This window comes from Pezoporus occidentalis, unplaced genomic scaffold (assembly GCF_034315485.1).
Source record: "Pezoporus occidentalis ecotype Australia unplaced genomic scaffold, CSIRO_AGI_Poc_V1 ctg99, whole genome shotgun sequence".
NCBI classification, from domain to species: domain Eukaryota; kingdom Metazoa; phylum Chordata; class Aves; order Psittaciformes; family Psittacidae; genus Pezoporus; species Pezoporus occidentalis.
The window spans coordinates 2,049,902-2,061,394 of record NW_026916358.1 but is presented as its reverse complement, the minus strand read 5'-3'; positions in this window follow the sequence as shown (position 1 = coordinate 2,061,394).

Genomic DNA, 11,493 nt, shown 5'->3' with positions numbered 1-11,493 from the left:
GTGTGTGTGTGTGTGTTTGTTTGTTTGTTTGTTTGTTTGTTTATAGATCTTCTTTCACTGAATTTTCCATCTTTGGAATTAGTGTAGTTTGAAGAATTGTCATTTACTAACCCACTTCCAATCCTACTACAAGGCTGAGTGACTTTGTAGGAAAGCAGTGCTGCCTATACTAATAAGCATTAGTGACACTTAGGAAAACTGGGTCTTCTGAAGAGGCTCTGCATGTTTCCCCTTCTCTCTGCCATTCAGCACTAATGAAAGAGTTGATGACCTTGCTGCAGCTAAGAGCTGCTGCAGGAAAGCCTGCAAGGCTATTAAATTAGGAACACAAACACAGTACATGAAGACTAATTGAGCATGTTGATTCCTGTTGTGACTGTGATGTTGCTGGTTTGATAATGACACCTCTTCTGAGAGTTTCTGAAACATTCCAGTACTGCCATAGGACCAGATGAAGACTTAGGAATAGCAGCAGTTTCTGAAGTAATGTGGAGGTACCAACAGTTCTGGTGACGATCAAACAGGGAAGAACAGTCTGCTAAAGATTACCAAAATCTCCAGGTCATCTCTGCTATGGAGAATTCTGGATTATCCGTCAGAGTATCATGGACAAGTGGGTTGGAAGTAGCCTTCAGGATTCATCTGCCCACTTTAACCTGCTCTAGGTGGTCCTGCCTTGGCAGGGGGTTGGAGTATATGATCTCCAGAAGTCCCTTCCAACCCTAATGATTCTGTGATCCTCCTACCCTGCATTCCTGGGAATTATTTGATGAGCAGTTTTTCTATATAGGTGAGGCTCCTTAATTCAAGTAAAGCTTCAGCTGTATTTTATGGTCTTCCGTCTTGATAAATCACCTGAGGTTACACTGATAGTACCCACATGAAATCCATACTGGGAAATGGAATCATGCTTGGGATTCTGACCCAAGAAAAACAAGGACATTTGAGAGTGAATTCTCATGATGTTTTACATTAAGGCTTCTTAAGTAAGATCCTTCTGATTACTGAAATATTTAATTTTTCAAAAAATTTTTTTTTTTTTTTTTTTTTTGCTTTTCAGCAATCTTTTTTTTTTCCTGCAAAAAAAAATTGCTGCTGTGATTTTGAAAACTTTGAAGTGAAATTTAAAAAGTGGGTTTTGTTCAAAATTTTTACACAGTCCTTTTAGCCAGCAGGATGTATGATGATTAGAGCACTGACTTTTTAATGGCTCCTAGAATAATGCCTTCTCTGCAACTACGCTTTCAATACAGGAGTGCTGTGGTAAGGGATGCTGATTCTGTAGTCTGTTAGTTAAACTGAAAGGTTATTATGCATTCATAGATAGTTGGAGAATGTGTTGAGCAAGAATAAGCTTGAAAAATTCATAACACCTAATTTTCCCATGGTAAGTGATAAGAAAAAGTTAATATTGAAGCAAAGACTTGCTGCTTAGTCATTATTTCCCACTTTCCACCTTGGCCTTGTTTGATTTGGCTTCAGTTGCTCAGCATATTTAGCCATGCTGAATCAGAAAGGAAACAGAAAGCAGTGAATTCCACTTGCTGATGCATCTTTCTTATTCTGCATAGCTTCCCAGCCAGTGTTCAATCCACTGCTTACAAAGCAATTTTATTCTGGGGCTTTGCAGACAAGGATGAAGAAAGTTTGAATGCATCTTTTAAATGGTAGTAATGTGGGATTAGTTATTCAATTTGAACCAGAAATTATGAAACCAGGTATGGATGTGTTTAAATACAGTACTGTAGTCTGGTTAAGACCAAAATTAATGGATTTTTTTAATATAAGCGAAAAAGGCCTCAAAGCCATATGCGAATATTGAATATGAAGGCCAACGTAACTCCACAAGTCCAATAGTACACTGTGATCTCAAACTCATCCAAAAAGAACAAGGAGCTCACAAATTTTGACTTTGAAATGCCGTTTCCAACAAGGAAAGCGGAATTCTGCAAACTTTACTTAGAATTTGAGATTTTTTATTTTATTCATTTATTACCCTAATAATATGCAACAGGTCTCCAGGGGTGTCTTAGAAGTTAAACGAGAATATAAGTTGTAGAACCGGTAACAGGAAGAGTGGATTGCAGTATGGATTTTGTTTCCAAGCTGAGAATTTCTGTGGAGATAGAAAGTTCAGCCTACAAAAAGTTCCCCTGTGGCTGAAAAGTGATTGATTTATTTTTTAATGGGACAGACAAAACTGGTGACATGCACAGCAAATTACTAAATAACTCTAAAGCTTTTAAACCTGGAGAACAATAACTGGAGAATTACACAGTTTCTCACAGATATTGTTTATCCTGCTTTTAAGGACATTTGCTGGCAATTTGAGTTTTTATCCAGTATGATTTCAATATAATTTGATGTCTATCCAAAAATCAGGGTGAAATCATAAAGCTGTATTAGTTTTCTTGTGATATTTAATTGAAGTAGTGGGATTCATGCCCACAATCCCCTCCTCCCCATAAAAGCTCCTCATCTTCATGAATATTTTACATGCCTATCAATTATGAAAAAAGAGTAATGTTCACACCAAAAAGTTATGTTTCAGTCTTCAATTTTTCAGTGGTTTCATATTAATTTTGAGACAAGCAGGTCATACAAGGCATTACTTGATATTTGCTGGAGCATGTTATGGGGATCTATAGCTGCATGTACATTATACTTTGCTTTGATACAGTGTTAAAGCTATGTAGTGAATTCCTCTAATTGTCTGCAGCTGTGCATTGATTGATTTGACTTGTAGAGCAGCTGGATGTGTATAAACCCAATACTCTTTTGATGAATATTAAACCAGAAGCTGTGCTCCTTCTGTGCATTAAGTGCACCGCAACCATTAACAGACCTAAGGGTCTGTATCAGTGATGGTCAACTTCAGGTAAAAGGGAGAGGGATAAAAGTCCTGTACCATCTTTTATAGCCATATAAGACAAGCATTGATTGCTGCCCTGCTGAGCCAGCTCACACCCAAGAACTTGCTAAAGTTGATGTGGCCTCTGATTCTTCACTTTCTGTGAAGTATTTTAATCTTTCACTTTCATCTCTTACCTGCCTCTTTGTTTTTTATTTATATGTACACCAGCCCCTTGCCATAATAGGTCATTTTTTTTCCTGATTTCTTCTTAGAAGCAAACCAGTGGCCTGAACAAGCTCTCCAGGTGCCAGTTTACATGTGCTGTTTAAATATGATTTATCACTTTCTATTTCTTTAATTTTTTATCCTTCCTGGAAGGTTTTGAGTATCACTTTTGTGTCTCCAAAATGCCCATTTCCCTGTTAAATGGAATGGCAAGAAATGAGGAAGTCACTTGTTTATAAAATGCTGCCTTCTCTTGACTAACATTTCTAGCACATTTTGCAATAGCTGACATTCAAAAATTCTTTGGGAACATTATTACAAAGGACTCTCAGCGGATTACTCACAGAGCTTAACACATTATATATTACTGCGTAGCAAAAGCATAACAAAGGCATAAGTTAGGAAATGTTATTAAATGTTAATATGCTTGAAGTAAAACTGCATCAAGCCGTCATCTCTGCCCTTGACTGGATTTTGTTTGTATGCCAGTCATACACGGCTATGGTTTGTGTAAGATGTTTGTTGTTAGACCTTTTGAACCAGTTTTGCTTCAATCTCCTTCCCACATTGTCTTTGTAGATTATGAGACACTGTAACTAGGTGTTAAAACTTTACATGAGTTCAGGAGAGGGCTGGACAAATGGCCAGAAGACAAATGCAAAATGCAGGATGTGGACTGATAATTTGAGAGAGGTATTGTACTTGCTTAGCCTACTCTTGTCCACTCTCAGGAATCTGCTTCTCATTTCACTTCAGATGCGTTTGCCATCCTGTGGATGCCCTGCTTTCCGTAACAGCAGTGGGCTCTGTCAGTGGTTGTCAGTGGCAGTTCCAACCTTCTAAGCTTGTGGTTCCTCACAATGTGAACCAGTGACTTTTGTACTCCCTTTCCACCCTTCAGAGTACCTCTAGGGAAACCCTTTTACACTTCCCCCTGCATCTTTAGAAGACAAACAGATAAACAAAATCCCTTTAGGGAAGAGAGATTTCTTGGATAGGGGAAGGTGGCCTACATTTAGCAGTGGATGTCAATTTTTTTAATTATGCACTATGTGGCTACTTTTTAATTTTTTGCAACCATTTTTTTTCTTCAGATGCTCTGGAAATTTCCATTTATTTGCATATGGAAAAGTTGCAGGTTTATATACAGGTGAGTGTATAGTGGTACCAGCCACAGCACATTCAGGTGCTGTTACAGCCCAGTGACAGAGGTTACACCTGATACAGTTAAATTTGCTTTGCAAGTTCTATATTGGTCTTGCAGTCACAGCTGGAAAGAGGGTATTTTCAGACATGCTAGGACCTCCTTGCTCTTGGAATTTAGAACTGTGCTGAAGTTAGAAGAAAACTCTTTCCTCCTGCTGTGGTGGAAAGAAATAAACCCAAACAACCAAACATAAAACAAACCAAAAAACCCCAAAGCCTTCACTATTTTTAGTGCAGGACCAAGCTAAAAATGCTGTCTGCACATGTATGCACAGGATATTTTGAAGGAGAGCTTATGTCCTTGCCACTGTTTGGTCCTTGAGGATTTTCTCATAGGAAAATGCGAACCCATAGCCCTGAGTGTAGATGTTGGGATGGCAGTGGCAGCCAATCAGTTGCTTTACCAAGTCCTTGCTGTCCTCCCAAGAGCCAGCAAAGAACAATAGGAACTCCTGAGAACACTGCCTGCCTCTACTGAGTATGCAGATCTGACATCAGTCTGCTTATAACATGAGGTAGAAAAATCCCATTAGCTCAGTTAGTCTTACAAAGTGGTAATCTTCTCAGCTAACTTTAGCAATCCACAAATGAAATGTCTAGTCCTTTTTCCAAGTGCACCTTATAGGCCAGGGAACAAGATCATCACCTGCAGCTGGGGATGTATTCCACCTGCAAGTGCCTGTTTCCCTCCACTTGCACAAAAGGACCTGATGGACTGCCTTCCATGCTGAAGAAATTCCCACTGATCCTAGTGATGGGAGAAATGCTCACCCTTGTTAAGTTGGAGAGAGGCAATACTTTAAATCAAGCTTTGTTTAGAGGTGTCTGGGACAATCCTGTTCTTGCTGGGGTGGCAGCCATGTACCCTCAGTCACATCCCCTCAGTCTGGGTGCTCAGTGTAGATGTAGCAGCTAGTAAGGTGCCGGTTCAAGAGCCTGAGACCATCCCATTCCTGCTGTCCTGCACTGCCAGGCCCTACATGTCTGTGAAGAGAATCAGCTGCTAATATGAATATTTGGAACCAGTGATTTCTGTCATCTCAGCATCTCCAGGCATAATTCCAGGATTTCTTTGAAAAAATAGTTGATTCATTGATATAACAACCACATCCAAGCAAAACCCTGTCAAGAGTTTGGGGCTTAGCTCTTGTGGCAGTTTGAGTGATTTGTACTCATGTAAGCAAAATGCCTCTGAAAGAACTCAAGACCCATGGGATTTCCCAATGTACCAAGTGCTTTGCTAAACCAGTGTGATACCTTCATATATGGATAGCTTGTTCAGATAAACAGCATTAGAATTATCTAGAACAACGTTACCATAACCTCTGAGACAGAAGCAGGTAGTTTCGTCATAATGTTTTAAGAAGCTACTTTCAATAACCAGGCTGATTTAGAGGGAGTGCAGTAATGTAGGATTTACTTAGTGAGCTATTGCTGAGACAAGTCAATGTGACATACTTATTCCCTTTAATCATGTCAGTGTTATGTTGACAATTAACCTTTGAAGTTTCAAAAGCCTTTTGAAATAACTAGTGGCACTATAGTTCTATATTTAGATCTAATTAAAACTTTTGTTCTGAACACGATTTTCTATTTAATGCCAACTGCATTACTATATCTGTTACAAATGCAATCATATAATTGAATGGATTTGAAGTAGCAACTTAAAAAGAACAAATGGACACTCTGAGTGGGAAAACACTTCAGGAAAAAATGAAACGGTAATTAGGTGGCTAGCACAGCATTTTTGTATTATTTTATGAAAACCAGAATGTTGCCACATTTTGCATTTTCTTTTCATGATGTCGCGTCCGGCTTTTCATGTTTATACACCTTTGGCTTCTTGGACTAATCTAAATATAAGTCTTAATCTAATTTCTTTTTTTTTCAAAATATGTTTCTGTAATGCATATGACTGCTACTCTCCTTCAAGTGCAATTGACTGCTGGTTTGGAGCCAGTTCTAATTCAAAGCAAGAAAATGCTCACTTTGGCACCTGTGTTTCCAAGGTATGCAGAAGGCAGAATCCTGAATTGTTACTATTGTTAATTGTTTCCTGTGTTCTAATCTTATCACTTCTCTTTTTAATAAGACAAATTCAATTCAGTGACTAAATTGAATGATGTGTTTCATTTGCATATTGTATTTACTTTTACATGTATAAAACCCACACGTATACCTATATGTACACCTTAACACTGCCGTAATCTCCATTGTGAACAAGTGAATGCTTTATCTGGTAACTATAAGTTGATAGTGACTGTGGGATAGTTTTTTTAAATGTACATTCAGTAGCAAATATTAGCAAAAATAATATTTGAATATACATTTGTTAGCAAATATCACCATCCACATTTCATTTAACAGAGCCAGGGTAACAAATTAACAGGGCAGTTGTTTCAATTTAATTGTTTGCCTCGCTCATGCTCCAGTCTGACAGGAGGGATCGGTAAGCAAGCTGTGAGTTCCTTATAATGTCATACATGACACTGGGTGTATTATTCCCTCCACTACTGCCAGCCACTGCTGCCTCTCATGGCCCAGGGAAGGGGCACAGTGTCCCCATTGCCTGGCTGGCCTTTCCCTCTGCGTGGGGAAGGTGGGAGGGGGGTACCCCAGCTGGGTTTAGTATGTGGAGGCGGCTTGATTTGAGTGCCTTCCTTCCTTTGGTAGGAGTTAAATGAGTCAAAAGGGCAGACAAGTGAGAGAAAATGGGGCTGAGCACTGATGTGCTGAAAGGATGTTTTCTTCCATTGCAACAGGCAAAGGACTGAGTCTAAGTCACTTTAAAGATGAGAGTGCCATATATTGTGTTTATTGCTTCTTTATAGGTAGTATATGAATTTTCCATTTGCTATTCTGTGTCTTCCATGAAGACTTGGTACTTCTAGACATGGAATTACTGACTGGGAATGGCACCCTGAAGAGGGAGTGCGTAATTCCCATGTTTTTGAATAGGGGATCACTGGGGTTTGCAAGAGCTAATATTCAACTGGAAGCAGGCCAGTGTTCCTGGCATTGGTAGAAAGGCTTCCCAGCTGTGTTTCTAAATAGACTGCATTGAGTTTGTTTCATTATTAACTCTGTTTTTCTGAGGGAAGCAGAGTGCTTGTAGAGTAGAGGAATGAGGAGAACTACTTTTGAGTCTTAAGAGGTCATCTTTCTCTTTCACTCAGACATACTGGTTTCATAGGTCTCTTTTAGCCTAGTAACGTCCATTTGAAGGCTTCACAGATCTTTCCTTTAGCAGGAAAAGCTGCTGTCTCTGGTCAGGAGGCAGGGAGCATGCCAGCAGATGGGGACAGAAGCACCCAGTGATCAACTCTATGTGTCATCTTGGGTGACAGCAGAAGAATCTGCAGCACTGTATTGCCTACTGTATTGCCTGCTATTGCAGGCCTGCATCTCTGTGGGCAGAGGAGGGAAAAGCCTGTCTGTCTTCTACTCAGTAGGGTTCCTGACAAGCATGGTGTGCATGGGAGCCCCTCTTCATACTGCCTAGAGAGTGGCATGAGAAGGTATCTTTGGTGCTGTAGATGTCCTGCTCGGTGCCCATGGCACAGGGGTTCCCTTGCTGGGAATGAATGGGGTGTACTTCTGCAAGCAGTCAGTGTTTTTAAACAGAGTACCTGTGACTCTGCAGTCACTCAGCAAGAAATACAGCTCCCCTCTTGGATGGCCAACGCTATTACAACAATGGTTTAGGCAGTGAGAACTGTCATACAAGCCAACAAGAAATAAATCCATACTGCCTCATGGTGAAGTAAGTATTTGCTCCTGGAGCGTGGTCTTTGTGCCAGTGACTGGCAGCAGCAAAGCTGCTGTGAATAGAGGGCCCTGGCATATCAGTGATAAGCATTATAAAAAGGTGTTATTGCTAAGGACTGTGCTAAGTGCACTCTTACTGCACAGAGGAAGATAAGCATAGGTTGTGAGGTAGCACATAGCACAGTTGTCACACTATTTTGAGCTCTTGGACCATGGCAGAGGATAAGAGAGGATTAAAGAGTGTGTCTTTCTTCAGTGATCTGTACTTTACATAAAACTATGACTGATTAAATAAGCAGGCTGTATAAGAAGATGCAATGTGACATTTGAATAATTCTCTTACAGGAGGTTCAAGCCATCATAGGACATCAACCATGCCAGATGGATTTTGGGGACATAGCCTGATAGAAAGGTAGCCACTTGTCCCCTGAATTGCACTTAATTTGGTTTCCTGAGGTGTCAGAAATTAACTTAAGGGACTAGATAGTCTTGTTTTGACTTGTGCTGTGGTGACTTTTGCTTCAATTCAGCTTGTAATTTCTGGAGAACATAGCAGTTTCAGGATGAATTGGAGGCATAGAAAGCCTCAGAAAAAGAGACCCAGGGACATGGTCCAAAGCAGCCTTACTCATTCAGTTCCTGAAAGGCCACAGGAAAAGTTATTTTTCAGTGATGTGGCTCTGATTAAAGGCACAAGTTCTTCAAAGGCACAAGTGTTACAGTCATGTTCAGGATAAAAACTGTCTAATAAGAACATCTGTCAATGAAAACAAGAAGTAAGTAATTCTGTGTGCAGAACTGTAGTAGCCCAGTTTTCACTCTTTGTTTCTCCTCGTCTCTTTCCTTCTTTCTCTCCCCTACTAGGGGAATTTCTGGTGTCTAATGGAGAGAAAACCTGCCCCTTAATGAAAGCACCAAACATACAACATGACTCCGCATGCTTTATTTCTTTGTATGACCACACTAAAAATGGGCCCTATCCTGGTTTTAACAGTTAATTACATGCTATTACCAAGGGGAGTGATGGGGTAGAAGAAATACGGCAGAAACTTTAATCTTTGAGTATATACAACAGTGGAAGACTAACATTGAGCTTGTATGTAAAGGAACCTTCAGATGGGTCCTTACCTTCCTAAAAACCTTACCATATAACTCATTGTACATTTCATTTTGGTTTTGTTCCTGATCTTGCTGAGACAGGGTAAAAAGTGCCTGCAGAGAGCCTAAAATGAGCAGAGCTCTGCCCACATGGCCTTGGTTCCAAATTTCTAACTCTCTAATGCAATAAGGCATCTCAGAGCCATGTCACAGCAATCTGTTCTGGTTTTATTTATGCTTACAGTAGAAAATTTAAACTCTTAAAAGATGCAGTTGTAGAATTTCTCCCTGTGAAAAACTTTGTTTATGGTAAAGCCATAAACAGATCTAAATGTTAAGACAAATAGAATTTGCAATTCAACATTTCTCAGCACCAGTCAGGAAGGAGATGTATGAACCCATCAGTGAGCTGAAAGAATTTGTTGTAATTTGTTTTCCATTTGGTTCACTTCACATAGTTTAGTAATGTCACAATTCTTGTGCTTCACTGGAGCTGTAGTTTTAGCGTGATCTTTGTACAGTTTCTTGTATTACAAGTTTGCATAGTATCTACTGCTAGACAGAGGTCCAAAGGGAAAAGGGAAGAGATCATTTTCTGCAAGACCAGAGACAGAATGTTTGTGATTATGCTTTATGAAATTTATTCTTTAACCTCACTTAGCATCTTCAGTGTTACTGCTCTGGTATTTTGCTGTACGTTGCTGTATTTCATTACCTGAGAGTTTTGCACTCCTTGCTGCTTGCAAATTCACTGCTCATGCTGTTATCCTAACTTAAGTTGTTTTTTGAACCATGGGAGAAAATCTGTATTGGTTCATTCATGAACATAAATCCAGAAAACATCTTTCAGGAAAACCCAAGGATTAGCATGGTATAAGGGTTAGCATTTCCTATCCAGTCCCTTTTGTCAAGTAAGAAAATGCAAGTTAGAGTGGCTGAACAGAAGGCCAAAAGTTTATGTCAGACTTGGACCAGAACTTTACAGAAGTGCAGAGTGGATGAAATGCACCATATGCTCTTGAGCCGGAACGTGCCACATTCTTAAGCCATAATGTGCCAGGATGGGAAATGGGAGCCCTGTACCAGCTATTCCAAAGATACTGTTCAACCTTCAGTGTCAGTCACCAAAATCTACCTGATACATATACTGAAGTTATTTAAATCTATCTTGTGAAATTCTGTTGCATAAGAAGTGCCAGAGTGAGTTCTGGCTACAAGATTTTGGTTTTCTTCTAATGACAGTTTCCAATTTATTTACTTTTTCAAATGAATCAGCTTCATTTCTGTAGGATACAACTTAAATCTTGCTTGAGTATTTGTGGTTGATTTGAATGTGTACTAGTCTATGGTATTAGCACAGCACCCTGAAAGCTGTAAAAAGTAGTTTATAACTCAGCAACCTATCATCAAGATCTGTTTTTAACTCAGCTCTTAGGCTCATTTTTGAAATCTCTACCTGAGTCAATCAGTTGCAATCACCCAGAGTACACACGAATGATTGATTTTGACATCTGGAATAGTAAGATTACTATGACACAGAATAAAGCACCTGTGCCATTTCTGCCTTAAATGGCTGTTAGGGTGAAAATGTAATGAGCTGTCTAGCACAAATAGTTAATGAGAACAGTTAAGATTTCACAGTCAAAACAGATGCTTTGTGAGGCACAAGATTTATAAAAAGCTTGTCTCACACTGCATTAGTATCATCATTCTATATGAAGACCTACATAATCATGATTTTCACTTTCAGTACTGTATTTTGCATAATTAAGGTATCATAGGCTGTTTTTTAATGTTGCTTAGCTGGAATACGGACTAGCTACAGAAAGGCTTGCTGTAATAAGAGTTCCAATGCTTGGTATTTTTTTTAAATAACAAAAAGAAAGTGGCTGAAATCTTTGAGCAGAAATAGTTCTGGTTAAGTTCGTGGAGCTTGGTATCAGCTCAGCATACTGCCCAGCACATTAGTACCCCTGATAAATATCAATACAGTAGCAATGAAGTATATCAGTCCTTTGGGGAAGTGAATCAAGCATTTTGAGACTAGGTTTTTATTTTTCTTGGCTTGCTAGGAAACTGGTTGTAGTTCCTACTGCTTTTGTAGGTCTCTATCTTATTGTTAGGGAAAATCAGGCCTAGACTTTATAATGGTTTATAGTTCCCCAAATTCCCAGAGTAAGTCTGGGAAAACAAAAGCACATACGCTATATCAGATTAATTCCACTCCCTTGCTGTCTTTGCCTTTAGTTGCTAGAGCAAAGCCTTTCTGGGCTTATATTTACAATCAGCTGCAACTTAAGTAATTCTTCATATCCTTGTATTGTCCTTCATATGTGACAGAA